At 40.0% G+C, this 25566-nt stretch overlaps 14 non-coding genes and 29 pseudogenes across 14 annotated transcripts; all 43 read right to left on the bottom strand.

Annotated features, from left to right (window-relative positions):
- Positions 1-224: 224 nt before the first annotated feature.
- LOC128006708 (uncharacterized) lies at positions 225-343 on the bottom strand (annotated as a pseudogene).
- A 511-nt stretch (positions 344-854) lies between these two features.
- On the bottom strand, positions 855-973 carry LOC128007079 (uncharacterized; annotated as a pseudogene).
- Positions 974-1193: 220 nt separating this feature from the next.
- Positions 1194-1312, bottom strand: LOC128007234 (uncharacterized; annotated as a pseudogene).
- A 383-nt stretch (positions 1313-1695) lies between these two features.
- Positions 1696-1814, bottom strand: LOC128005384 (5S ribosomal RNA). Its single transcript, XR_008178038.1, has one exon. It is a non-coding gene; the product is annotated as a 5S ribosomal RNA (ribosomal RNA).
- A 221-nt stretch (positions 1815-2035) lies between these two features.
- LOC128007170 (uncharacterized) lies at positions 2036-2154 on the bottom strand (annotated as a pseudogene).
- A 669-nt stretch (positions 2155-2823) lies between these two features.
- On the bottom strand, positions 2824-2942 carry LOC128006645 (uncharacterized; annotated as a pseudogene).
- Positions 2943-3454: 512 nt separating this feature from the next.
- On the bottom strand, positions 3455-3573 carry LOC128006019 (5S ribosomal RNA). Its single transcript, XR_008178653.1, has one exon. It is a non-coding gene; the product is annotated as a 5S ribosomal RNA (ribosomal RNA).
- Positions 3574-3957: 384 nt separating this feature from the next.
- LOC128006474 (5S ribosomal RNA) lies at positions 3958-4075 on the bottom strand. Its single transcript, XR_008179090.1, has one exon. It is a non-coding gene; the product is annotated as a 5S ribosomal RNA (ribosomal RNA).
- Positions 4076-4435: 360 nt separating this feature from the next.
- On the bottom strand, positions 4436-4554 carry LOC128006244 (5S ribosomal RNA). Its single transcript, XR_008178873.1, has one exon. It is a non-coding gene; the product is annotated as a 5S ribosomal RNA (ribosomal RNA).
- Positions 4555-4930: 376 nt separating this feature from the next.
- On the bottom strand, positions 4931-5049 carry LOC128005382 (5S ribosomal RNA). Its single transcript, XR_008178036.1, has one exon. It is a non-coding gene; the product is annotated as a 5S ribosomal RNA (ribosomal RNA).
- A 221-nt stretch (positions 5050-5270) lies between these two features.
- Positions 5271-5389, bottom strand: LOC128007137 (uncharacterized; annotated as a pseudogene).
- Positions 5390-6050: 661 nt separating this feature from the next.
- Positions 6051-6169, bottom strand: LOC128007037 (uncharacterized; annotated as a pseudogene).
- A 2843-nt stretch (positions 6170-9012) lies between these two features.
- Positions 9013-9131, bottom strand: LOC128007135 (uncharacterized; annotated as a pseudogene).
- Positions 9132-9775: 644 nt separating this feature from the next.
- Positions 9776-9894, bottom strand: LOC128006644 (uncharacterized; annotated as a pseudogene).
- Positions 9895-10397: 503 nt separating this feature from the next.
- Positions 10398-10516, bottom strand: LOC128005794 (5S ribosomal RNA). The gene has a single exon (XR_008178435.1). It is a non-coding gene; the product is annotated as a 5S ribosomal RNA (ribosomal RNA).
- A 221-nt stretch (positions 10517-10737) lies between these two features.
- Positions 10738-10856, bottom strand: LOC128007233 (uncharacterized; annotated as a pseudogene).
- A 375-nt stretch (positions 10857-11231) lies between these two features.
- LOC128005381 (5S ribosomal RNA) lies at positions 11232-11350 on the bottom strand. The gene has a single exon (XR_008178035.1). It is a non-coding gene; the product is annotated as a 5S ribosomal RNA (ribosomal RNA).
- Positions 11351-12021: 671 nt separating this feature from the next.
- On the bottom strand, positions 12022-12140 carry LOC128007180 (uncharacterized; annotated as a pseudogene).
- Positions 12141-12514: 374 nt separating this feature from the next.
- On the bottom strand, positions 12515-12633 carry LOC128007232 (uncharacterized; annotated as a pseudogene).
- A 381-nt stretch (positions 12634-13014) lies between these two features.
- On the bottom strand, positions 13015-13132 carry LOC128006472 (5S ribosomal RNA). The gene has a single exon (XR_008179088.1). It is a non-coding gene; the product is annotated as a 5S ribosomal RNA (ribosomal RNA).
- Positions 13133-13492: 360 nt separating this feature from the next.
- On the bottom strand, positions 13493-13611 carry LOC128005933 (5S ribosomal RNA). Its single transcript, XR_008178572.1, has one exon. It is a non-coding gene; the product is annotated as a 5S ribosomal RNA (ribosomal RNA).
- Positions 13612-14118: 507 nt separating this feature from the next.
- Positions 14119-14237, bottom strand: LOC128007282 (uncharacterized; annotated as a pseudogene).
- Positions 14238-14611: 374 nt separating this feature from the next.
- Positions 14612-14730, bottom strand: LOC128006528 (uncharacterized; annotated as a pseudogene).
- A 372-nt stretch (positions 14731-15102) lies between these two features.
- Positions 15103-15221, bottom strand: LOC128006643 (uncharacterized; annotated as a pseudogene).
- Positions 15222-15733: 512 nt separating this feature from the next.
- Positions 15734-15852, bottom strand: LOC128006965 (uncharacterized; annotated as a pseudogene).
- Positions 15853-16236: 384 nt separating this feature from the next.
- On the bottom strand, positions 16237-16354 carry LOC128006471 (5S ribosomal RNA). The gene has a single exon (XR_008179087.1). It is a non-coding gene; the product is annotated as a 5S ribosomal RNA (ribosomal RNA).
- Positions 16355-16714: 360 nt separating this feature from the next.
- LOC128005932 (5S ribosomal RNA) lies at positions 16715-16833 on the bottom strand. Its single transcript, XR_008178571.1, has one exon. It is a non-coding gene; the product is annotated as a 5S ribosomal RNA (ribosomal RNA).
- A 506-nt stretch (positions 16834-17339) lies between these two features.
- On the bottom strand, positions 17340-17458 carry LOC128007281 (uncharacterized; annotated as a pseudogene).
- Positions 17459-17832: 374 nt separating this feature from the next.
- On the bottom strand, positions 17833-17951 carry LOC128006527 (uncharacterized; annotated as a pseudogene).
- Positions 17952-18323: 372 nt separating this feature from the next.
- LOC128006642 (uncharacterized) lies at positions 18324-18442 on the bottom strand (annotated as a pseudogene).
- Positions 18443-18954: 512 nt separating this feature from the next.
- On the bottom strand, positions 18955-19073 carry LOC128006964 (uncharacterized; annotated as a pseudogene).
- A 221-nt stretch (positions 19074-19294) lies between these two features.
- On the bottom strand, positions 19295-19413 carry LOC128007280 (uncharacterized; annotated as a pseudogene).
- Positions 19414-19787: 374 nt separating this feature from the next.
- Positions 19788-19906, bottom strand: LOC128006526 (uncharacterized; annotated as a pseudogene).
- A 374-nt stretch (positions 19907-20280) lies between these two features.
- On the bottom strand, positions 20281-20399 carry LOC128006641 (uncharacterized; annotated as a pseudogene).
- A 512-nt stretch (positions 20400-20911) lies between these two features.
- On the bottom strand, positions 20912-21030 carry LOC128006813 (uncharacterized; annotated as a pseudogene).
- Positions 21031-21251: 221 nt separating this feature from the next.
- Positions 21252-21370, bottom strand: LOC128007134 (uncharacterized; annotated as a pseudogene).
- A 376-nt stretch (positions 21371-21746) lies between these two features.
- LOC128004717 (5S ribosomal RNA) lies at positions 21747-21865 on the bottom strand. The gene has a single exon (XR_008177397.1). It is a non-coding gene; the product is annotated as a 5S ribosomal RNA (ribosomal RNA).
- A 357-nt stretch (positions 21866-22222) lies between these two features.
- LOC128007133 (uncharacterized) lies at positions 22223-22341 on the bottom strand (annotated as a pseudogene).
- Positions 22342-22722: 381 nt separating this feature from the next.
- LOC128004551 (5S ribosomal RNA) lies at positions 22723-22841 on the bottom strand. Its single transcript, XR_008177239.1, has one exon. It is a non-coding gene; the product is annotated as a 5S ribosomal RNA (ribosomal RNA).
- Positions 22842-23062: 221 nt separating this feature from the next.
- On the bottom strand, positions 23063-23181 carry LOC128007231 (uncharacterized; annotated as a pseudogene).
- Positions 23182-23559: 378 nt separating this feature from the next.
- LOC128006470 (5S ribosomal RNA) lies at positions 23560-23677 on the bottom strand. The gene has a single exon (XR_008179086.1). It is a non-coding gene; the product is annotated as a 5S ribosomal RNA (ribosomal RNA).
- A 360-nt stretch (positions 23678-24037) lies between these two features.
- Positions 24038-24156, bottom strand: LOC128006810 (uncharacterized; annotated as a pseudogene).
- Positions 24157-24377: 221 nt separating this feature from the next.
- LOC128007132 (uncharacterized) lies at positions 24378-24496 on the bottom strand (annotated as a pseudogene).
- Between the last annotated feature and the right edge of the window lie 1070 nt (positions 24497-25566).

The following is a 25566-nucleotide window of genomic DNA, read 5'->3' as shown; positions in this document are numbered from 1 at the left end:
TGCCCGAACCTGCTAATATTCAGAGGTCGGGCATTGACTATATTTTTTGGTAAAATTTTTATATACTAAGTGAAAAATGTCCAAAAAGCTTACAGCGCCTGGTATTCCCAGGCGGTCTCCAATCCAAGTACTAACCAGACCTAAACCTGCTAAGATTCAGAGATCAGGGCATTGACTCTATTTTTTGGCAAAATTATTATATACTAAGTGAAAAATGTCCAAAATGCTTACAGCACCTGGTATTCCGAGGCGGTCTCCCATCCAAGTACCAACCAGGCCCAAACCTGCTTAGCTTCCGAGATCAGACGAGATGGGGCATTGCCAGGGTGGTATGACTGTAAGCCAAGACTGCTGCAAAGAGAGGGCTATTTAAAGACCGACCAATCTAATCACCAGTACATTATATAAGTAGGAAAGAAAACCCAAAAGCTTAAAGCACCTGGTATTCCTAGGCAGTCTCTCATCAAAGTACTAACCAGACCTAAACCTGCTAAGATTCAGAGATCGGGCATTGACTTTTTTTTATTTTTTTATTTTTTTAATGAAAGATTATTATATAATTCGTGAAATTTTCCAAATGATTAAAGCACCTGGTATTCCCAGGCAGTCTCCCATCCAGGAAGTAAACCATGCCCGAACCTGCTAATATTCAGAGGTCGGGCATTGACTATATTTTTTGGCAAAATTATTATATACTAAGTGAAAAATGTCCAAAAAGCTTACAGCACCTGGTATTCCCAGGCGGTCTCCAATCCAAGTACTAACCAGACCTAAACCTGCTAAGATTCAGAGATCAGGACATTGACTATATTTTTTGGCAAAATTATTATATACTAAGTGAAAAATGTCCAAAAAGCTTACAGCACCTGGTATTCCGAAGCGGGCTCCCATCCAAGTACCAACCAGGCCCAAACCTACTTAGCTTCCGAGATCAGACGAGATAGGGCATAGCCAGGTTGGTATGGACGTAAGCGAAGACTGCTGCATAGAGAGGGCTATTTAAAGACCAGCCAATCTAATCGCCAGTACATTATATAAGTAGGAAAGAAAACCCAAAACTTAAAGCACCTGGTATTCCTAGGCAGTCTCTCATCAAAGTACTAACCAGACCTAAACCTGTTAAGATTAAGAGATCGGGCATTGACTCTATTTTTTGGCAAAATTATTATATACTAAGTGAAAAATGTCCAAAAAGCTTACAGCACCTGGTATTCCCAGGCCGTCTCCCATCCAAGTTCTAACCAGGCCTAAACCTGCTTAGCTTCCGAGATCAGACGAGATGGGGCATAGCCAGGTTGGTATGACCGTAAGCCAAATGCTGCAAAGAGAGGGCTATTTAAAGACCGACCAATCTAATCACCAGTACATTATATAGGTAGGAAAGAAAACCCAAAAGCTTAAAGCACCTGGTATTCCTAGGCAGTCTCTCATCAAAGTACTAACCAGACCTAAACCTGTTAAGATTCAGAGATCGGGCATTGACTCTTTCGTTTTTTTTTTTTTTTTTTTTTTTTTTTTTTTATGGAAGATTATTATATAATTCGTGAAATTTTCCAAAAGATTAAAGCGCCTGGTATTCCCAGGCAGTCTCCCATCCATGTACTAACCAGGCCCAAACCTGCTAATATTCAGAGGTCGGGCATTGACTATATTTTTTGGCAAAATTATTATATACTAAGTGAAAAATGTCCAAAAAGCTTACAGCACCTGGTATTCCCAGGCCGTCTCCCATCCAAGTACTAACCAGGCCCAAACCTGCTTAGCTTCCGAGATCAGACGAGATCAGGCATAGCCAGGTTGGTATGGACGTAAGCGAAGACTGCTGCAAAGAGAGGGCTATTTAAAGACCAGCCAATCTAATCGCCAGTACATTATATAAGTAGGAAAGAAAACCCAAAAGCTTAAAGCACCTGGTATTCCTAGGCAGTCTCTCATCAAAGTACTAACCAGACCTAAACCTGCTAAGATTAAGAGATCGGGCATTGACTCTATTTTTTGGCAAAATTATTATATACTAAGTGAAAAATTTCCAAAAAGCTTACAGCACCTGTTATTCCGAGGCGGTCTACCATCCAAGTACCAACCAGGCCCAAACCTGCTTAGCTTCCGAGATCAGACGAGATGGGGCATAGCCAGGTTGGTATGAATGTAAGCCAAGACTGCTGCAAAGAGAGGGCTATTTAAAGACCGACCAATCTAATCACCAGTACATTATATAAGTAGGCAAGAAAACCCAAAATCTTAAAGCACCTGGTATTCCTAGGCAGTCTCTCATCAAAGTACTAACCAGACCTAAACCTGCTAAGATTCAGAGATCGGGCATTGACTTTTTTTTTTTTTTTTTTTTTTTTTTTTAATGAAAGATTATTATATAATTCGTGAAATTTTCCAAAAGATTAAAGCACCTGGTATTCCCAGGCAGTCTCCCATCCATGTACTAACCAGGCCCAAACATGCTAAGATTCAGAGATCGGGCATTGACTCTTTTTTTTTTATTTTTTATTTTTTTAATGAAAGATTATTATATAATTCGTGAAATTTTCCAAAAGATTAAAGCACCTGGTATTCCCAGGCAGTCTCCCATCCATGAAGTAAACCATGCCCGAACCTGCTAATATTCAGAGGTCTGGCATTGACTATATTTTTTGGTAAAATTTTTATATACTAAGTGAAAAATGTCCAAAAAGCTTACAGCGCCTGGTATTCCCAGGCGGTCTCCAATCCAAGTACTAACCAGACCTAAACCTGCTAAGATTCAGAGATCAGGGCATTGACTCTATTTTTTGGCAAAATTATTATATACTAAGTGAAAAATGTCCAAAAAGCTTACAGCACCTGGTATTCCGAGGCGGTCTCCCATCCAAGTACCAACCAGGCCCAAACCTGCTTAGCTTCCGAGATCAGACGAGATGGGGCATTGCCAGGGTGGTATGACTGTAAGCCAAGACTGCTGCAAAGAGAGGGCTATTTAAAGACCGACCAATCTAATCACCAGTACATTATATAAGTAGGAAAGAAAACCCAAAAGCTTAAAGCACCTGGTATTCCTAGGCAGTCTCTCATCAAAGTACTAACCAGACCTAAACCTGCTAAGATTCAGAGATCGGGCATTGACTTTTTTTTTATTTTTTTATTTTTTTAATGAAAGATTATTATATAATTCGTGAAATTTTCCAAATGATTAAAGCACCTGGTATTCCCAGGCAGTCTCCCATCCAGGAAGTAAACCATGCCCGAACCTGCTAATATTCAGAGGTCGGGCATTGACTATATTTTTTGGCAAAATTATTATATACTAAGTGAAAAATGTCCAAAAAGCTTACAGCACCTGGTATTCCCAGGCGGTCTCCAATCCAAGTACTAACCAGACCTAAACCTGCTAAGATTCAGAGATCAGGACATTGACTATATTTTTTGGCAAAATTATTATATACTAAGTGAAAAATGTCCAAAAAGCTTACAGCACCTGGTATTCCGAGGCGGTCTCCCATCCAAGTACCAACCAGGCCCAAACCTGCTTAGCTTCCGAGATCAGACGAGATGGGGCATAGCCAGGTTGGTATGACCGTAAGCCAAGACTGCTGCAAAGAGAGGGCTATTTAAAGACCGACCAATCTAATCACCAGTACATTATATAGGTAGGAAAGAAAACCCAAAAGCTTAAAGCACCTGGTATTCCTAGGCAGTCTCTCATCAAAGTACTAACCAGACCTAAACCTGTTAAGATTCAGAGATCGGGCATTGACTCTTTCGTTTTTATTTATTTATTTATTTATTTTTTTTATGGAAGATTATTATATAATTCGTGAAATTTTCCAAAAGATTAAAGCGCCTGGTATTCCCAGGCAGTCTCCCATCCATGTACTAACCAGGCCCAAACCTGCTAATATTCAGAGATCGGGCATTGACTCTATTATTTGGCAAAATTATTATATACTAAGTGAAAAATGTCCAAAAAGCTTACAGCACCTGGTATTCCCAGGCGGTCTCCCATCCAAGTACTAACGAGGCCAAACCTGCTTAGCTTCCGAGATCAGACGAAATCAGGCATAGCCAGGTTGGTATGGCCGTAAGCGAAGACTGCTGCAAAGAGAGGACTATTTAAAGACCAGCCAATCTAATCGCCAGTACATTATATAAGTAGGAAAGAAAACCCAAAAGATTAAAGCACCTGGTATTCCCAGGCAGTCTCCCATCCATGAAGTAAACCATGCCCGAACCTGCTTATATTCAGAGGTCGGGCATTGACTATATTTTTTGGCAAAATTATTATATACTAAGTGAAAAATGTCCAAAAAGCTTACAGCACCTGGTATTCCCAGGCGGTCTCCAATCCAAGTACTAACCAGACCTAAACCTGCTAAGATTCAGAGATCAGGGCTTGGACTCTATTTTTTGGCAAAATTATTATATACTAAGTGAAAAATGTCCAAAAAGCTTACAGCACCTGGTATTCCGAGGCGGTCTCCCATCCAAGTACCATCCAGGCCCAAACCTGCTTAGCTTCCAAGATCAGACGAGATGGGGCATAGCCAGGTTGGTATGACCGTAAGCCAATACTGCTGCAAAGAGAGGGCTATTTAAAGACCAGCCAATCTAATCGCCAGTACATTATATAAGTAGGAAAGAAAACCCAAAAGATTAAAGCACCTGGTATTCCTAGGCAGTCTCTCATCAAAGTACTAACCAGACCTAAACCTGCTAAGATTCAGAGATCGGGCATTGACTCTTTCGTTTTTTTTATTTATTTTTTTAATGAAAGATTATTATATAATTCGTGAAATTTTCCAAAAGATTAAAGCACCTGGTATTCCTAGGCAGTCTCCCATCCATGAAGTAAACCATGCCCGAACCTGCTAATATTCAGAGGTCGGGCATTGACTATATTTTTTGGCAAAATTATTATATACTAAGTGAAAAATGTCCAAAAAGCTTACAGCACCTGGTATTCCCAGGCCGTCTCCCATCCAAGTACTAACCAGGCCCAAACCTGCTTAGCTTCCGAGATCAGACGAGATCAGGCATAGCCAGGTTGGTATGGACGTAAGCGAAGACTGCTGCAAAGAGAGGGCTATTTAAAGACCAGCCAATCTAATCGCCAGTACATTATATAAGTAGGAAAGAAAACCCAAAAGCTTAAAGCACCTGGTATTCCTAGGCAGTCTCTCATCAAAGTACTAACCAGAACTAAACCTGCTAAGATTAAGAGATCGGGCATTGACTCTATTTTTTGGCAAAATTATTATATACTAAGTGAAAAATTTCCAAAAAGCTTACAGCACCTGTTATTCCGAGGCGGTCTACCATCCAAGTACCAACCAGGCCCAAACCTGCTTAGCTTCCGAGATCAGACGAGATGGGGCATAGCCAGGTTGGTATGAACGTAAGCCAAGACTGCTGCAAAGAGAGGGCTATTTAAAGACCGACCAATCTAATCACCAGTACATTATATAAGTAGGCAAGAAAACCCAAAATCTTAAAGCACCTGGTATTCCTAGGCAGTCTCTCATCAAAGTACTAACCAGACCTAAACCTGCTAAGATTCAGAGATCGGGCATTGACTTTTTTTTTTTTTTTTTTTTAATGAAAGATTATTATATAATTCGTGAAATTTTCCAAAAGATTAAAGCACCTGGTATTCCCAGGCAGTCTCCCATCCATGTACTAACCAGGCCCAAACCTGCTAAGATTCAGAGATCGGGCATTGACTCTTTTTTTTTTATTTTATTTTTTTTTAATGAAAGATTATTATATAATTCGTGAAATTTTCCAAAAGATTAAAGCACCTGGTATTCCCAGGCAGTCTCCCATCCATGAAGTAAACCATGCCCGAACCTGCTAATATTCAGAGGTCGGGCATTGACTATATTTTTTGGTAAAATTTTTATATACTAAGTGAAAAATGTCCAAAAAGCTTACAGCGCCTGGTATTCCCAGGCGGTCTCCAATCCAAGTACTAACCAGACCTAAACCTGCTAAGATTCAGAGATCAGGGCATTGACTCTATTTTTTGGCAAAATTATTATATACTAAGTGATAAATGTCCAAAAAGCTTATAGCACCTGGTATTCCGAGGCGGTCTCCCATCCAAGTACCAACCAGGCCCAAACCTGCTTAGCTTCCGAGATCAGACGAGATGGGGCATTGCCAGGGTGGTATGACTGTAAGCCAAGACTGCTGCAAAGAGAGGGCTATTTAAAGACCGACCAATCTAATCACCAGTACATTATATAAGTAGGAAAGAAAACCCAAAAGCTTAAAGCACCTGGTATTCCTAGGCAGTCTCTCATCAAAGTACTAACCAGACCTAAACCTGCTAAGATTCAGAGATCGGGCATTGACTTTTTTTTATTTTTTTATTTTTTTAATGAAAGATTATTATATAATTCGTGAAATTTTCCAAATGATTAAAGCACCTGGTATTCCCAGGCAGTCTCCCATCCAGGAAGTAAACCATGCCCGAACCTGCTAATATTCAGAGGTCGGGCATTGACTATATTTTTTGGCAAAATTATTATATACTAAGTGAAAAATGTCCAAAAAGCTTACAGCACCTGGTATTCCCAGGCGGTCTCCAATCCAAGTACTAACCAGACCTAAACCTGCTAAGATTCAGAGATCAGGACATTGACTATATTTTTTGGCAAAATTATTATATACTAAGTGAAAAATGTCCAAAAAGCTTACAGCACCTGGTATTCCGAAGCGGGCTCCCATCCAAGTACCAACCAGGCCCAAACCTACTTAGCTTCCGAGATCAGACGAGATCGGGCATAGCTTTTTTTTTTTTTTTTTTTTTTTTTTTCAGCTTTTTTTTCTTTTATTTACAAACTTAAAAGATTACATTAAAAACATTGTACACATTTTCCACAGAACCATGACAAACAAAAGAGACAATCACAAAAACAATAACAATCATTCTAAATTCTCCCATATCCAAGTTACACCATCTATTTGATACTGTCACATTGTGTCCTTCTACAAATATATTACATATTGTTGTATACATACAATTCCATTTTATTTTGTTAAATTAATTATATTTTAAACTTCAGTTTAGATGACAACCCTCTAACTTTAATTGAAACCAAACATAAATTACTCATAATGAAATAAAATAAAAAACACAAACCAAAACAACCCATCATCCATATGTGGTCTCTCTTAATTTCTAGGAATTTACATCTACTTTATCTTCAATTAGCCTTGTTCTGTCTTCTCTTCTTAACTTTTGTTTCTTTAATACTTGTTCAATATTTATTTGCGGTACTCTTATCATTTTACGTCTTCTGTTCATAATGCCCAGTGTTCTGCTTTCAAGTTCAAGGTTAATTTCATCAGTTTCCTCATCGCTTACCTCCTCTTTATTCCAACCAGCTGCAATTTCACTCGTTGTTGCACATTCCTTTTCTTTCATTTGTCCATCATTAGCAATTGTTTGTTGTAGCTCAGTCTCCATTGTATGCACTTCAATTTCTTTATCTGCGTTATCCTCTCTCCTCGTGGAGTCCTCCTTTCCTTGCTTCCTTAAATCATCAGAAATCCCATTCACCTCCTGTATTTCATCTTTCCTTCTATTTCTGCTTGTCTCCTCCATGTGCTCCTGCACCTCTATCTCCATTTCTGCATTGTCCTCCTCTTCAGATCCACACGTACACCTCATCCATGTCTTTTCACAGCTTTGGCACCGCAGGGCTTGGCAGTCCCGCGCAAAATGCCCCTGTTCCAGACATTCTCTGCAGGTATATTGAGGACAGTCCTTTTTTTCATGCTCTGTGCTTGTACATATTCTGCAAGTCTTTAGCTGGCCATCATGAATTACTCTGAAGTATTTTGGTCCCTCCTCTGTGTCAAATCTCACATTGTATGGCAGAGTCACAATGTCCTGTGGGAATTTTACTCTTAAAAACCTTGTTCCATCCGCAACAGTGGTGCCAGGATAATATCTCCTTCTTAACGGGAGAATAGGATTTACTCCCCAATCCACTAGTTTTTGAATGATTTCATCATCTTTTATGTAGTTTGGCAAAAGCAAAAAAGAGACCATTCTTTCAGTTTTACATAGTTTTTTGATCTCACAAAACTGTCCATCAATCAGTAATCCATCTATTAGCTTTTCACAATCCATCTCATTCTCCATGGTTAGTTCATAGTCAAAATTATTTTTTTTCCTCAGTCCATACAGCTTTCCAAAACCAGTTTTCTCTTCCACAGCCTTTATTATCATCATCACAGATATTTTTTTTTCTGGATCATTAACAGTCATTGTTAGCGTTGCTTCTTTTTTGTAGTCTCTCTGATATTTCGATTGGCTTTTTATCTTTTTCAATGTCTCATTTCTTTGGACTGCTTCTTGTCTTCCATCAGTATAATCTCTTGTTTGTTTACCTTGACTTGTATATAGCTCTTCTGTTCCTTTACTCCTTGCATCCATTCCATTCTTCTTTCTCCTTGTGGCAACCATTGCCCATGTTTCTTTGTCATCTTTGTCCTTCCCGTTGTCCATTTCTTTGTTTCTTTCAGTGTAGTCGTTGTCCTCAGTCTCTTGGTCTAATATCCGTTCCGGTTCAGTAACTGTAATATCCGTCATTTTGAAATAAATAAAACCCCAGACAGTAAAACTGTCTGAGGTTTAAACAAAAAATAAATTTAACTTATAAATTGTAAGTAATTATCAAAAGAAAACACAATAAAACCAAACTAGGGGAGAGCCTTTCCCTCCCAAACTGCCACCTCACACTTCCTGGATCGTACCAACTCAGAGCATAGCCAGGTTGGTATGGCCGTAAGCGAAGACTGCTGCATAGAGAGGGCTATTTAAAGACCAGCCAATCTAATCGCCAGTACATTATATAAGTAGGAAAGAAAACCCAAAAGCTTAAAGCACCTGGTATTCCTAGGCAGTCTCTCATCAAAGTACTAACCAGAACTAAACCTGCTAAGATTAAGAGATCGGGCATTGACTCTATTTTTTGGCAAAATTATTATATACTAAGTGAAAAATTTCCAAAAAGCTTACAGCACCTGTTATTCCGAGGCGGTCTACCATCCAAGTACCAACCAGGCCCAAACCTGCTTAGCTTCCGAGATCAGACGAGATGGGGCATAGCCAGGTTGGTATGAACGTAAGCCAAGACTGCTGCAAAGAGAGGGCTATTTAAAGACCGACCATTATATAAGTAGGCAAGAAAACCCAAAATCTTAAAGCACCTGGTATTCCTAGGCAGTCTCTCATCAAAGTACTAACCAGACCTAAACCTGCTAAGATTCAGAGATCGGGCATTGACTTTTTTTTTTTTTTTTTTTTAATGAAAGATTATTATATAATTCGTGAAATTTTCCAAAAGATTAAAGCACCTGGTATTCCCAGGCAGTCTCCCATCCATGTACTAACCAGGCCCAAACCTGCTAAGATTCAGAGATCGGGCATTGACTCTTTTTTTTTTATTTTTTATCTTTTTAATGAAAGATTATTATATAATTCGTGAAATTTTCCAAAAGATTAAAGCACCTGGTATTCCCAGGCAGTCTCCCATCCATGAAGTAAACCATGCCCGAACCTGCTAATATTCAGAGGTCGGGCATTGACTATATTTTTTGGTAAAATTTTTATATACTAAGTGAAAAATGTCCAAAAAGCTTACAGCGCCTGGTATTCCCAGGCGGTCTCCAATCCAAGTACTAACCAGACCTAAACCTGCTAAGATTCAGAGATCAGGGCATTGACTCTATTTTTTGGCAAAATTATTATATACTAAGTGAAAAATGTCCAAAAAGCTTACAGCACCTGGTATTCCGAGGCGGTCTCCCATCCAAGTACCAACCAGGCCCAAACCTGCTTAGCTTCCGAGATCAGACGAGATGGGGCATTGCCAGGGTGGTATGACTGTAAGCCAAGACTGCTGCAAAGAGAGGGCTATTTAAAGACCGACCAATCTAATCACCAGTACATTATATAAGTAGGAAAGAAAACCCAAAAGCTTAAAGCACCTGGTATTCCTAGGCAGTCTCTCATCAAAGTACTAACCAGACCTAAACCTGCTAAGATTCAGAGATCGGGCATTGACTTTTTTTTATTTTTTTAATGAAAGATTATTATATAATTCGTGAAATTTTCCAAATGATTAAAGCACCTGGTATTCCCAGGCAGTCTCCCATCCAGGAAGTAAACCATGCCCGAACCTGCTAATATTCAGAGGTCGGGCATTGACTATATTTTTTGGCAAAATTATTATATACTAAGTGAAAAATGTCCAAAAAGCTTACAGCACCTGGTATTCCCAGGCGGTCTCCAATCCAAGTACTAACCAGACCTAAACCTGCTAAGATTCAGAGATCAGGACATTGACTATATTTTTTGGCAAAATTATTATATACTAAGTGAAAAATGTCCAAAAAGCTTACAGCACCTGGTATTCCGAAGCGGGCTCCCATCCAAGTACTAACCAGGCCCAAACCTACTTAGCTTCCGAGATCAGACGAGATCGGGCATAGCCAGGTTGGTATGGACGTAAGCGAAGACTGCTGCATAGAGAGGGCTATTTAAAGACCAGCCAATCTAATCGCCAGTACATTATATAAGTAGGAAAGAAAACCCAAAAGCTTAAAGCACCTGGTATTCCTAGGCAGTCTCTCATCAAAGTACTAACCAGACCTAAACCTGTTAAGATTAAGAGATCGGGCATTGACTCTATTTTTTGGCAAAATTATTATATACTAAGTGAAAAATGTCCAAAAAGCTTACAGCACCTGGTATTCCCAGGCCGTCTCCCATCCAAGTTCTAACCAGGCCTAAACCTGCTTAGCTTCCGAGATCAGACGAGATGGGGCATAGCCAGGTTGGTATGACCGTAAGCCAAATGCTGCAAAGAGAGGGCTATTTAAAGACCGACCAATCTAATCACCAGTACATTATATAGGTAGGAAAGAAAACCCAAAAGCTTAAAGCACCTGGTATTCCTAGGCAGTCTCTCATCAAAGTACTAACCAGACCTAAACCTGTTAAGATTCAGAGATCGGGCATTGACTCTTTCGTTTTTTTTTTTTTTTTTTTTTTTATGGAAGATTATTATATAATTCGTGAAATTTTCCAAAAGATTAAAGCGCCTGGTATTCCCAGGCAGTCTCCCATCCATGTACTAACCAGGCCCAAACCTGCTAATATTCAGAGGTCGGGCATTGACTATATTTTTTGGCAAAATTATTATATACTAAGTGAAAAATGTCCAAAAAGCTTACAGCACCTGGTATTCCCAGGCCGTCTCCCATCCAAGTACTAACCAGGCCCAAACCTGCTTAGCTTCCGAGATCAGACGAGATCAGGCATAGCCAGGTTGGTATGGACGTAAGCGAAGACTGCTGCAAAGAGAGGGCTATTTAAAGACCGACCAATCTAATCACCAGTACATTATATAAGTAGGCAAGAAAACCCAAAATCTTAAAGCACCTGGTATTCCTAGGCAGTCTCTCATCAAAGTACTAAAACCAGACCTAAACCTGCTAAGATTCAGAGATCGGGCATTGACTTTTTTTTTTTTTTTTTTTTTTTTTTTTAATGAAAGATTATTATATAATTCGTGAAATTTTCCAAAAGATTAAAGCACCTGGTATTCCCAGGCAGTCTCCCATCCATGTACTAACCAGGCCCAAACCTGCTAAGATTCAGAGATCGGGCATTGACTCTTTTTTTTTTATTTTTTATTTTTTTAATGAAAGATTATTATATAATTCGTGAAATTTTCCAAAAGATTAAAGCACCTGGTATTCCCAGGCAGTCTCCCATCCATGAAGTAAACCATGCCCGAACCTGCTAATATTCAGAGGTCGGGCATTGACTATATTTTTTGGTAAAATTTTTATATACTAAGTGAAAAATGTCCAAAAAGCTTACAGCGCCTGGTATTCCCAGGCGGTCTCCAATCCAAGTACTAACCAGACCTAAACCTGCTAAGATTCAGAGATCAGGGCATTGACTCTATTTTTTGGCAAAATTATTATATACTAAGTGAAAAATGTCCAAAAAGCTTACAGCACCTGGTATTCCGAGGCGGTCTCCCATCCAAGTACCAACCAGGCCCAAACCTGCTTAGCTTACGAGATCAGACGAGATGGGGCATTGCCAGGGTGGTATGACTGCAAGCCAAGAATGCTGCAAAGAGAGGGCTATTTAAAGACCGACCAATCTAATCACCAGTACATTATATAAGTAGGAAAGAAAACCCAAAAGCTTAAAGCACCTGGTATTCCTAGGCAGTCTCTCATCAAAGTACTAACCAGACCTAAACCTGCTAAGATTCAGAGATCGGGCATTGACTTTTTTTTTATTTTTTTATTTATTTAATGAAAGATTATTATATAATTCGTGAAATTTTCCAAATGATTAAAGCACCTGGTATTCCCAGGCAGTCTCCCATCCAGGAAGTAAACCATGCCCGAACCTGCTAATATTCAGAGATCGGGCATTGACTCTATTTTTTGGCAAAATTATTATATACTAAGTGAAAAATGTCCAAAAAGCTTACAGCACCTGGTATTCCCAGGCCGTCTCCCATCCAAGTTCTAACCAGGCCTAAACCTGCTTAGCTTCCGAGATCAGACGAGATGGGGCATAGCCAGGTTGGTATGACCGTAAGCCAAATGCTGCAAAGAGAGGGCTATTTAAAGACCGACCAATCTAATCACCAGTACATTATATAGGTAGGAAAGAAAACCCAAAAGCTTAAAGCACCTGGTATTCCTAGGCAGTCTCTCATCAAAGTACTAACCAGACCTAAACCTGTTAAGATTCAGAGATCGGGCATTGACTCTTTCGTTTTTTTTTTTTATTTATTTTTTTTTTTTATGGAAGATTATTATATAATTCGTGAAATTTTCCAAAAGATTAAAGCGCCTGGTATTCCCAGGCAGTCTCCCATCCATGTACTAACCAGGCCCAAACCTGCTAATATTCAGAGATCGGGCATTGACACTATTATTTGGCAAAATTATTATATACTAAGTGAAAAATGTCCAAAAAGCTTACAGCACCTGGTATTCCCAGGCGGTCTCCCATCCAAGTACTAACGAGGCCAAACCTGCTTAGCTTCCGAGATCAGACGAAATCAGGCATAGCCAGGTTGGTATGGCCGTAAGCGAAGACTGCTGCAAAGAGAGGACTATTTAAAGACCAGCCAATCTAATCGCCAGTACATTATATAAGTAGGAAAGAAAACCCAAAAGATTAAAGCACCTGGTATTCCCAGGCAGTCTCCCATCCATGAAGTAAACCATGCCCGAACCTGCTTATATTCAGAGGTCGGGCATTGACTCTATTTTTTGGCAAAATTATTATATACTAAGTGAAAAATGTCCAAAAAGCTTACAGCACCTGGTATTCCCAGGCGGTCTCCAATCCAAGTACTAACCAGACCTAAACCTGCTAAGATTCAGAGATCAGGGCTTGGACTCTATTTTTTGGCAAAATTATTATATACTAAGTGAAAAATGTCCAAAAAGCTTACAGCACCTGGTATTCCGAGGCGGTCTCCCATCCAAGTACCAACCAGGCCCAAACCTGCTTAGCTTCCAAGATCAGACGAGATGGGGCATAGCCAGGTTGGTATGACCGTAAGCCAATACTGCTGCAAAGAGAGGGCTATTTAAAGACCAGCCAATCTAATCGCCAGTACATTATATAAGTAGGAAAGAAAACCCAAAAGATTAAAGCACCTGGTATTCCTAGGCAGTCTCTCATCAAAGTACTAACCAGACCTAAACCTGCTAAGATTCAGAGATCGGGCATTTACTTTTTTTTTTTTTTTTTTTTAATGAAAGATTATTATATAATTCGTGAAATTTTCCAAAAGATTAAAGCACCTGGTATTCCCAGGCAGTCTCCCATCCATGAAGTAAACCATGCCCGAACCTGCTTATATTCAGAGGTCGGGCATTGACTATATTTTTTGGCAAAATTATTATATACTAAGTGAAAAATGTCCAAAAAGCTTACATCACCTGGTATTCCCAGGCGGTCTCCAATCCAAGTACTAACCAGACCTAAACCTGCTAAGATTCAGAGATCAGGGCATTGACTCTATTTTTTGGCAAAATTATTATATACTAAGTGAAAAATTTCCAAAAAGCTTACAGCACCTGTTATTCCGAGGCAGTCTACCATCCAAGTACCAACCAGGCCCAAACCTGCTTAGCTTCCGAGATCAGACGAGATGGGGCATAGCCAGGTTGGTATGAACGTAAGCCAAGACTGCTGCAAAGAGAGGGCTATTTAAAGACCGACCAATCTAATCACCAGTACATTATATAAGTAGGAAAGAAAACCAAAAAGCTTAAAGCATCTGGTATTCCTAGGCAGTCTCTCATCAAAGTACTAACCAGACCTAAACCTGCTAAGATTCAGAGATCGGGCATTGACTCTTTCGTTTTTTTTATTTATTTTTTTATGGAATATTATTATATAATTCGTGAAATTTTCCAAAAGATTAAAGCGCCTGGTATTCTCAGGCAGTCTCCCATCCATGTCCTAACCAGGCCCAAACCTTCTAAGATTCAGAGATCGGGCATTGACTCTATTATTTGGCAAAATTATTATATACTAAGTGAAAAATGTCCAAAAAGCTTACAGCACCTGTTATTCCGAGGCGGTCTCCCATCCAAGTACCAACCAGGCCCAAACCTGCTTAGCTTCCGAGATCAGACGAGATGGGGCATAGCCAGGTTGGTATGACCGTAAGCCAAGACTGCTGCAAAAAGAGGGCTATTTAAAGACCGACCAATCTAATCACCAGTACATTATATAGGTAGGAAAGAAAACCCAAAAGCTTAAAGCACCAGGTATTCCTAGGCAGTCTCTCACCAAAGTACTAACCAGACCTAAACCTGCTAAGATTCAGAGATCGGGCATTGACTTTTTTTTTTTTTTTTTTTTTTAATGAAAGATTATTATATAATTTGTGAAATTTTCCAAAAGATTAAAGCACCTGGTATTCCCAGGCAGTCTCCCATCCATGAAGTAAACAATGCCCGAACCTGCTAATATTCAGAGGTCGGGCATAAAACTCTATTTTTTGGCAAAATTATTATATACTAAGTGAAAAATGTCCAAAAAGCTTACAGCACCTGGTATTCCGAGGCGGTCTCCCATCCAAGTACCAACCAGGCCCAAACCTGCTTAGCTTCCGAGATCAGACGAGATGGGGCATTGCCAGGGTGGTATGACTGTAAGCCAAGACTGCTGCAAAGAGAGGGCTATTTAAAGACCGACCAATCTAATCACCAGTACATTATATAAGTAGGAAAGAAAACCCAAAAGCTTAAAGCACCTGGTATTCCTAGGCAGTCTCTCATCAAAGTACTAACCAGACCTAAACCTGCTAAGATTCAGAGATCGGGCATTGACTTTTTTTTATTTTTTTTATTTTTTTAATGAAAGATTATTATATAATTCGTGAAATTTTCCAAATGATTAAAGCACCTGGTATTCCCAGGCAGTCTCCCATCCAGGAAGTAAACCATGCCCGAACCTGCTAATATTCAGAGGTCGGGCATTGACTATATTTTTTGGCAAAATTATTATATACTAAGTGAAAAATGTCCAAAAAGCTTACAGCACCTGGTATTCCCAGGCGGTCTCCAATCCAAGTACTAACCAGACCTAAACCTGCTAAGATTCAGAGATCAGGACATTGACTATATTTTTTGGCAAAATTATTATATACTAAGTGAAAAATGTCCAAAAAGCTTACAGCACCTGGTATTCCGAGGCGGGATCCCATCCAAGTACCAACCAGGCCCAAACCTACTTAGCTTCCGAGATCAGACGAGATGGGGCATAGCCAGGTTGGTATGACCGTAAGCCAAGACTGCTGCAAAGAGAGGGCTATTTAAAGACCGACGAATCTAATCACCAGTACATTATATAAGTAGGAAAGAAAACTCAAAAGCTTAAAGCACCTGGTATTCCTAGGCAGTCTCTCATCAAAGTACTAACCAGACCTAAACCTGTTAAGATTCAGAGATCGGGCATTGACTCTTTCGTTTTTTTTTTTTATTTATTTTTTTTTTTTTATGGAAGATTATTATATAATTCGTGAAATTTTCCAAAAGATTAAAGCGCCTGGTATTCCCAGGCAGTCTCCCATCCATGTACTAACCAGGCCCAAACCTGCTAATATTCAGAGATCGGGCATTGACACTATTATTTGGCAAAATTATTATATACTAAGTGAAAAATGTCCAAAAAGCTTACAGCACCTGGTATTCCCAGGCGGTCTCCCATCCAAGTACTAACGAGGCCAAACCTGCTTAGCTTCCGAGATCAGACGAAATCAGGCATAGCCAGGTTGGTATGGCCGTAAGCGAAGACTGCTGCAAAGAGAGGACTATTTAAAGACCAGCCAATCTAATCGCCAGTACATTATATAAGTAGGAAAGAAAACCCAAAAGATTAAAGCACCTGGTATTCCCAGGCAGTCTCCCATCCATGAAGTAAACCATGCCCGAACCTGCTTATATTCAGAGGTCGGGCATTGACTCTATTTTTTGGCAAAATTATTATATACTAAGTGAAAAATGTCCAAAAAGCTTACAGCACCTGGTATTCCCAGGCGGTCTCCAATCCAAGTACTAACCAGACCTAAACCTGCTAAGATTCAGAGATCAGGGCTTGGACTCTATTTTTTGGCAAAATTATTATATACTAAGTGAAAAATGTCCAAAAAGCTTACAGCACCTGGTATTCCGAGGCGGTCTCCCATCCAAGTACCAACCAGGCCCAAACCTGCTTAGCTTCCAAGATCAGACGAGATGGGGCATAGCCAGGTTGGTATGACCGTAAGCCAATACTGCTGCAAAGAGAGGGCTATTTAAAGACCAGCCAATCTAATCGCCAGTACATTATATAAGTAGGAAAGAAAACCCAAAAGATTAAAGCACCTGGTATTCCTAGGCAGTCTCTCATCAAAGTACTAACCAGACCTAAACCTGCTAAGATTCAGAGATCGGGCATTTACTTTTTTTTTTTTTTTTTTTAATGAAAGATTATTATATAATTCGTGAAATTTTCCAAAAGATTAAAGCACCTGGTATTCCCAGGCAGTCTCCCATCCATGAAGTAAACCATGCCCGAACCTGCTTATATTCAGAGGTCGGGCATTGACTATATTTTTTGGCAAAATTATTATATACTAAGTGAAAAATGTCCAAAAAGCTTACATCACCTGGTATTCCCAGGCGGTCTCCAATCCAAGTACTAACCAGACCTAAACCTGCTAAGATTCAGAGATCAGGGCATTGACTCTATTTTTTGGCAAAATTATTATATACTAAGTGAAAAATTTCCAAAAAGCTTACAGCACCTGTTATTCCGAGGCAGTCTACCATCCAAGTACCAACCAGGCCCAAACCTGCTTAGCTTCCGAGATCAGACGAGATGGGGCATAGCCAGGTTGGTATGAACGTAAGCCAAGACTGCTGCAAAGAGAGGGCTATTTAAAGACCGACCAATCTAATCACCAGTACATTATATAAGTAGGAAAGAAAACCAAAAAGCTTAAAGCATCTGGTATTCCTAGGCAGTCTCTCATCAAAGTACTAACCAGACCTAAACCTGCTAAGATTCAGAGATCGGGCATTGACTCTTTCGTTTTTTTTATTTATTTTTTTATGGAATATTATTATATAATTCGTGAAATTTTCCAAAAGATTAAAGCGCCTGGTATTCTCAGGCAGTCTCCCATCCATGTCCTAACCAGGCCCAAACCTTCTAAGATTCAGAGATCGGGCATTGACTCTATTATTTGGCAAAATTATTATATACTAAGTGAAAAATGTCCAAAAAGCTTACAGCACCTGTTATTCCGAGGCGGTCTCCCATCCAAGTACCAACCAGGCCCAAACCTGCTTAGCTTCCGAGATCAGACGAGATGGGGCATAGCCAGGTTGGTATGACCGTAAGCCAAGACTGCTGCAAAAAGAGGGCTATTTAAAGACCGACCAATCTAATCACCAGTACATTATATAGGTAGGAAAGAAAACCCAAAAGCTTAAAGCACCAGGTATTCCTAGGCAGTCTCTCACCAAAGTACTAACCAGACCTAAACCTGCTAAGATTCAGAGATCGGGCATTGACTTTTTTTTTTTTTTTTTTTTTTAATGAAAGATTATTATATAATTTGTGAAATTTTCCAAAAGATTAAAGCACCTGGTATTCCCAGGCAGTCTCCCATCCATGAAGTAAACAATGCCCGAACCTGCTAATATTCAGAGGTCGGGCATAAAACTCTATTTTTTGGCAAAATTATTATATACTAAGTGAAAAATGTCCAAAAAGCTTACAGCACCTGGTATTCCGAGGCGGTCTCCCATCCAAGTACCAACCAGGCCCAAACCTGCTTAGCTTCCGAGATCAGACGAGATGGGGCATTGCCAGGGTGGTATGACTGTAAGCCAAGACTGCTGCAAAGAGAGGGCTATTTAAAGACCGACCAATCTAATCACCAGTACATTATATAAGTAGGAAAGAAAACCCAAAAGCTTAAAGCACCTGGTATTCCTAGGCAGTCTCTCATCAAAGTACTAACCAGACCTAAACCTGCTAAGATTCAGAGATCGGGCATTGACTTTTTTTTATTTTTTTTATTTTTTTAATGAAAGATTATTATATAATTCGTGAAATTTTCCAAATGATTAAAGCACCTGGTATTCCCAGGCAGTCTCCCATCCAGGAAGTAAACCATGCCCGAACCTGCTAATATTCAGAGGTCGGGCATTGACTATATTTTTTGGCAAAATTATTATATACTAAGTGAAAAATGTCCAAAAAGCTTACAGCACCTGGTATTCCCAGGCGGTCTCCAATCCAAGTACTAACCAGACCTAAACCTGCTAAGATTCAGAGATCAGGACATTGACTATATTTTTTGGCAAAATTATTATATACTAAGTGAAAAATGTCCAAAAAGCTTACAGCACCTGGTATTCCGAGGCGGGATCCCATCCAAGTACCAACCAGGCCCAAACCTACTTAGCTTCCGAGATCAGACGAGATGGGGCATAGCCAGGTTGGTATGACCGTAAGCCAAGACTGCTGCAAAGAGAGGGCTATTTAAAGACCGACGAATCTAATCACCAGTACATTATATAAGTAGGAAAGAAAACTCAAAAGCTTAAAGCACCTGGTATTCCTAGGCAGTCTCTCATCAAAGTACTAACCAGACCTAAACCTGCTAAGATTAAGAGATCGGGCATTGACTCTATTTTTTGGCAAAATTATTATATACTAAGTGAAAAATTTCCAAAAAGCTTACAGCACCTGTTATTCCGAGGCAGTCTACCATCCAAGTACCAACCAGGCCCAAACCTGCTTAGCTTCCGAGATCAGACGAGATGGGGCATAGCCAGGTTGGTATGAACGTAAGCCAAGACTGCTGCAAAGAGAGGGCTATTTAAAGACCGACCAATCTAATCACCAGTACATTATATAAGTAGGAAAGAAAACCAAAAAGCTTAAAGCATCTGGTATTCCTAGGCAGTCTCTCATCAAAGTACTAACCAGACCTAAACCTGCTAAGATTCAGAGATCGGGCATTGACTCTTTCGTTTTTTTTATTTATTTTTTTATGGAATATTATTATATAATTCGTGAAATTTTCCAAAAGATTAAAGCGCCTGGTATTCTCAGGCAGTCTCCCATCCATGTCCTAACCAGGCCCAAACCTTCTAAGATTCAGAGATCGGGCATTGACTCTATTATTTGGCAAAATTATTATATACTAAGTGAAAAATGTCCAAAAAGCTTACAGCACCTGTTATTCCGAGGCGGTCTCCCATCCAAGTACCAACCAGGCCCAAACCTGCTTAGCTTCCGAGATCAGACGAGATGGGGCATAGCCAGGTTGGTATGACCGTAAGCCAAGACTGCTGCAAAAAGAGGGCTATTTAAAGACCGACCAATCTAATCACCAGTACATTATATAGGTAGGAAAGAAAACCCAAAAGCTTAAAGCACCAGGTATTCCTAGGCAGTCTCTCACCAAAGTACTAACCAGACCTAAACCTGCTAAGATTCAGAGATCGGGCATTGACTTTTTTTTTTTTTTTTTTTTTTTTAATGAAAGATTATTATATAATTTGTGAAATTTTCCAAAAGATTAAAGCACCTGGTATTCCCAGGCAGTCTCCCATCCATGAAGTAAACAGTGCCCGAACCTGCTAATATTCAGAGGTCGGGCATAAAACTCTATTTTTTGGCAAAATTATTATATACTAAGTGAAAAATGTCCAAAAAGCTTACAGCACCTGGTATTCCGAGGCGGTCTCCCATCCAAGTACCAACCAGGCCCAAACCTGCTTAGCTTCCGAGATCAGACGAGATGGGGCATTGCCAGGGTGGTATGACTGTAAGCCAAGACTGCTGCAAAGAGAGGGCTATTTAAAGACCGACCAATCTAATCACCAGTACATTATATAAGTAGGAAAGAAAACCCAAAAGCTTAAAGCACCTGGTATTCCTAGGCAGTCTCTCATCAAAGTACTAACCAGACCTAAACCTGCTAAGATTCAGAGATCGGGCATTGACTTTTTTTTATTTTTTTTATTTTTTTAATGAAAGATTATTATATAATTCGTGAAATTTTCCAAATGATTAAAGCACCTGGTATTCCCAGGCAGTCTCCCATCCAGGAAGTAAACCATGCCCGAACCTGCTAATATTCAGAGGTCGGGCATTGACTATATTTTTTGGCAAAATTATTATATACTAAGTGAAAAATGTCCAAAAAGCTTACAGCACCTGGTATTCCCAGGCGGTCTCCAATCCAAGTACTAACCAGACCTAAACCTGCTAAGATTCAGAGATCAGGACATTGACTATATTTTTTGGCAAAATTATTATATACTAAGTGAAAAATGTCCAAAAAGCTTACAGCACCTGGTATTCCGAGGCGGGCTCCCATCCAAGTACCAACCAGGCCCAAACCTACTTAGCTTCCGAGATCAGACGAGATGGGGCATAGCCAGGTTGGTATGACCGTAAGCCAAGACTGCTGCAAAGAGAGGGCTATTTAAAGACCGACGAATCTAATCACCAGTACATTATATAAGTAGGAAAGAAAACCCAAAAGCTTAAAGCACCTGGTATTCCTAGGCAGTCTCTCATCAAAGTACTAACCAGACCTAAACCTGCTAAGATTAAGAGATCGGGCATTGACTCTATTTTTTGGCAAAATTATTATATACTAAGTGAAAAATTTCCAAAAAGCTTACAGCACCTGTTATTCCGAGGCGGTCTACCATCCAAGTACCAACCAGGCCCAAACCTGCTTAGCTTCCGAGATCAGACGAGATGGGGCATAGCCAGGTTGGTATGAACGTAAGCCAAGACTGCTGCAAAGAGAGGGCTATTTAAAGACTGACCAATCTAATCACCAGTACATTATATAAGTAGGAAAGAAAACCCAAAAGCTTAAAGCACCTGGTATTCCTAGGCAGTCTCTCATCAAAGTACTAACCAGACCTAAACCTGCTAAGATTCAGAGATCGGGCATTGACTTTTTTTTTTTTTTTTTTTTTTTTTTTAATGAAAGATTATTATATAATTCGTGAAATTTTCCAAAAGATTAAAGCACCTGGTATTCCCAGGCAGTCTCCCATCCAGGAAGTAAACCATGCCCGAACCTGCTAATATTCAGAGGTCGGGCATTGACTATATTTTTTGGCAAAATTATTATATACTAAGTGAAAAATGTCCAAAAAGCTTACAGCACCTGGTTTTCCCAGGCCGTCTCCCATCCAAGTACTAACCAGGCCCAAACCTGCTTAGCTTCCGAGATCAGACGAGATCGGGCATAGCCAGGTTGGTATGGACGTAAGCGAAGACTGCTGCAAAGAGAGGGCTATTTAAAGACCAGCCAATCTAATCGCCAGTACATTATATAAGTAGGAAAGAAAACCCAAAAGCTTAAAGCACCTGGTATTCCTAGGCAGTCTCTCATCAAAGTACTAACCAGACCTAAACCTGTTAAGATTAAGAGATCGGGCATTGACTCTATTTTTTGGCAAAATTATTATATACTAAGTGAAAAATGTCCAAAAGCTTAAAGCACCTGGTATTCCTAGGCAGTCTCTCATCAAAGTACTAACCAGACCTAAACCTGCTAAGATTAAGAGATCGGGCATTGACTCTATTTTTTGGCAAAATTATTATATACTAAGTGAAAAATTTCCAAAAAGCTTACAGCACCTGTTATTCCGAGGCGGTCTACCATCCAAGTACCAACCAGGCCCAAACCTGCTTAGCTTCCGAGATCAGACGAGATGGGGCATAGCCAGGTTGGTATGAACGTAAGCCAAGACTGCTGCAAAGAGAGGGCTATTTAAAGACTGACCAATCTAATCACCAGTACATTATATAAGTAGGAAAGAAAACCCAAAAGCTTAAAGCACCTGGTATTCCTAGGCAGTCTCTCATCAAAGTACTAACCAGACCTAAACCTGCTAAGATTCAGAGATCGGGCATTGACTTTTTTTTTTTTTTTTTTTTTTTTTTTTTTTTAATGAAAGATTATTATATAATTCGTGAAATTTTCCAAAAGATTAAAGCACCTGGTATTCCCAGGCAGTCTCCCATCCAGGAAGTAAACCATGCCCGAACCTGCTAATATTCAGAGGTCGGGCATTGACTATATTTTTTGGCAAAATTATTATATACTAAGTGAAAAATGTCCAAAAAGCTTACAGCACCTGGTATTCCCAGGCCGTCTCCCATCCAAGTACTAACCAGGCCCAAACCTGCTTAGCTTCCGAGATCAGACGAGATCGGGCATAGCCAGGTTGGTATGGACGTAAGCGAAGACTGCTGCAAAGAGAGGGCTATTTAAAGACCAGCCAATCTAATTGCCAGTACATTATATAAGTAGGAAAGAAAACCCAAAAGCTTAAAGCACCTGGTATTCCTAGGCAGTCTCTCATCAAAGTACTAACCAGACCTAAACCTGTTAAGATTAAGAGATCGGGCATTGACTCTATTTTTTGGCAAAATTATTATATACTAAGTGAAAAATGTCCAAAAAGCTTACAGCACCTGGTATTCCCAGGCCGTCTCCCATCCAAGTTCTAACCAGGCCTAAACCTGCTTAGCTTCCGAGATCAGACGAGATGGGGCATAGCCAGGTTGGTATGACCGTAAGCCAAGACTGCTGCAAAGAGAGGGCTATTTAAAGACCGACCAATCTAATCACCAGTACATTATATAGGTAGGAAAGAAAACCCAAAAGCTTAAAGCACCTGGTATTCCTAGGCAGTCTCTCATCAAAGTACTAACCAGACCTAAACCTGTTAAGATTCAGAGATCGGGCATTGACTCTTTCGTTTTTTTTTTTTTTTTTTTTTTTTATGGAAGATTATTATATAATTCGTGAAATTTTCCAAAAGATTAAAGCGCCTGGTATTCCCAGGCAGTCTCCCATCCATGTACTAACCAGGCCCAAACCTGCTAATATTCAGAGATCGGGCATTGACTCTATTATTTGGCAAAATTATTATATACTAAGTGAAAAATGTCCAAAAAGCTTACAGCACCTGGTATTCCCAGGCGGTCTCCCATCCAAGTACTAACGAGGCCAAACCTGCTTAGCTTCCGAGATCAGACGAAATCAGGCATAGCCAGGTTGGTATGGCCGTAAGCGAAGACTGCTGCAAAGAGAGGACTATTTAAAGACCAGCAAATCTAATTGCCAGTACATTATATAAGTAGGAAAGAAAACCCAAAAGATTAAAGCACCTGGTATTCCCAGGCAGTCTCCCATCCATGAAGTAAACCATGCCCGAACCTGCTTATATTCAGAGGTCGGGCATTGACTATATTTTTTGGCAAAATTATTATATACTAAGTGAAAAATGTCCAAAAAGCTTACAGCACCTGGTATTCCCAGGCGGTCTCCAATCCAAGTACTAACCAGACCTAAACCTGCTAAGATTCAGAGATCAGGACATTGACTATATTTTTTGGCAAAATTATTATATACTAAGTGAAAAATGTCCAAAAAGCTTACAGCACCTGGTATTCCGAGGCGGGCTCCCATCCAAGTACCAACCAGGCCCAAACCTACTTAGCTTCCGAGATCAGACGAGATGGGGCATAGCCAGGTTGGTATGACCGTAAGCCAAGACTGCTGCAAAGAGAGGGCTATTTAAAGACCGACGAATCTAATCACCAGTACATTATATAAGTAGGAAAGAAAACCCAAAAGCTTAAAGCACCTGGTATTCCTAGGCAGTCTCTCATCAAAGTACTAACCAGACCTAAACCTGCTAAGATTAAGAGATCGGGCATTGACTCTATTTTTTGGCAAAATTATTATATACTAAGTGAAAAATTTCCAAAAAGCTTACAGCACCTGTTATTCCGAGGCGGTCTACCATCCAAGTACCAACCAGGCCCAAACCTGCTTAGCTTCCGAGATCAGACGAGATGGGGCATAGCCAGGTTGGTATGAACGTAAGCCAAGACTGCTGCAAAGAGAGGGCTATTTAAAGACTGACCAATCTAATCACCAGTACATTATATAAGTAGGAAAGAAAACCCAAAAGCTTAAAGCACCTGGTATTCCTAGGCAGTCTCTCATCAAAGTACTAACCAGACCTAAACCTGTTAAGATTAAGAGATTGTGTAGTTCCTTCATGACCAGTTCACGGAGATCAGCAGGTAGTGCTAATTGATATGACTCATTTCCTTGCTCTTGCCTCTTCCTAAACAACACCCCGTTTATCAGCTCTAAGCGGTTCCACTCCCTGAACCAAAGACTTAATTCAGGAGTCAGGGTCTTATAACAGGGCTTTTCATTGGATTCCAGCTGCTTGACAACTATTCCAATTTCTGGATCCGCTCTCTGCCTTTTCCGTAAGTCTTGTTCAGACAAGTGGGAAATTTCTCCAGACCGGAAAGTATCTTCCTGCTGGAACGCAAGAGGTAAGGCATCCACTCCAACTGCAAGAGATTCCATTCACTGGTTGGTACAATGAATTAGAGTCGTCACAGTGCTGACAAACTTGATGGCGGTCACAGATAGCTTTTATTACTTCCGTTGAAACATTTGCTTGTGGGATTTTGGTCAAGTGATGGTAAGCAAATTGCCTGATTCTTTCCCTCTCTTTTCTCATTTCCAAATCATCAGGAACTTCCTCTTGTGGACGTCTCGACAATCCATCCGCATCTTGATTCCTACTTCCAGCCCGGTATTGGATTTTAAAGGTAAAAGTTGACAGACTCGACAACCACCTGTAGCTGGTAGCATCCAGTTTTGCGGATGTTAAAATATTTGTCAGCGGGTTACTATCAGTTACCACAGTGAAGTCAGCTCCATACAAGTAGTCATTGAATTTTGCAGTAACTGCCCACTTCAACGCCAAAAATTCTAACTTGTGGGCTGGGTACTTTGCTTTTACTTGCAAAAGCAATGACTCTCATCTGCCCATCTTGTTCTTGATACAGTGCTGCACCAAGGCCGCTAGTACTGGCGTCAGTGTGCAACACATATGGCAGCTTGGGGTTGGCATTACTAACACTGGAGAAGA

The sequence above is a fragment of the Carassius gibelio genome, chromosome B22, assembly GCF_023724105.1.
Source record: "Carassius gibelio isolate Cgi1373 ecotype wild population from Czech Republic chromosome B22, carGib1.2-hapl.c, whole genome shotgun sequence".
NCBI lineage: Eukaryota > Metazoa > Chordata > Actinopteri > Cypriniformes > Cyprinidae > Carassius > Carassius gibelio.
Note: the sequence above shows the minus strand (reverse complement) of the source record. Positions and strands in the feature narration are given on the sequence as shown.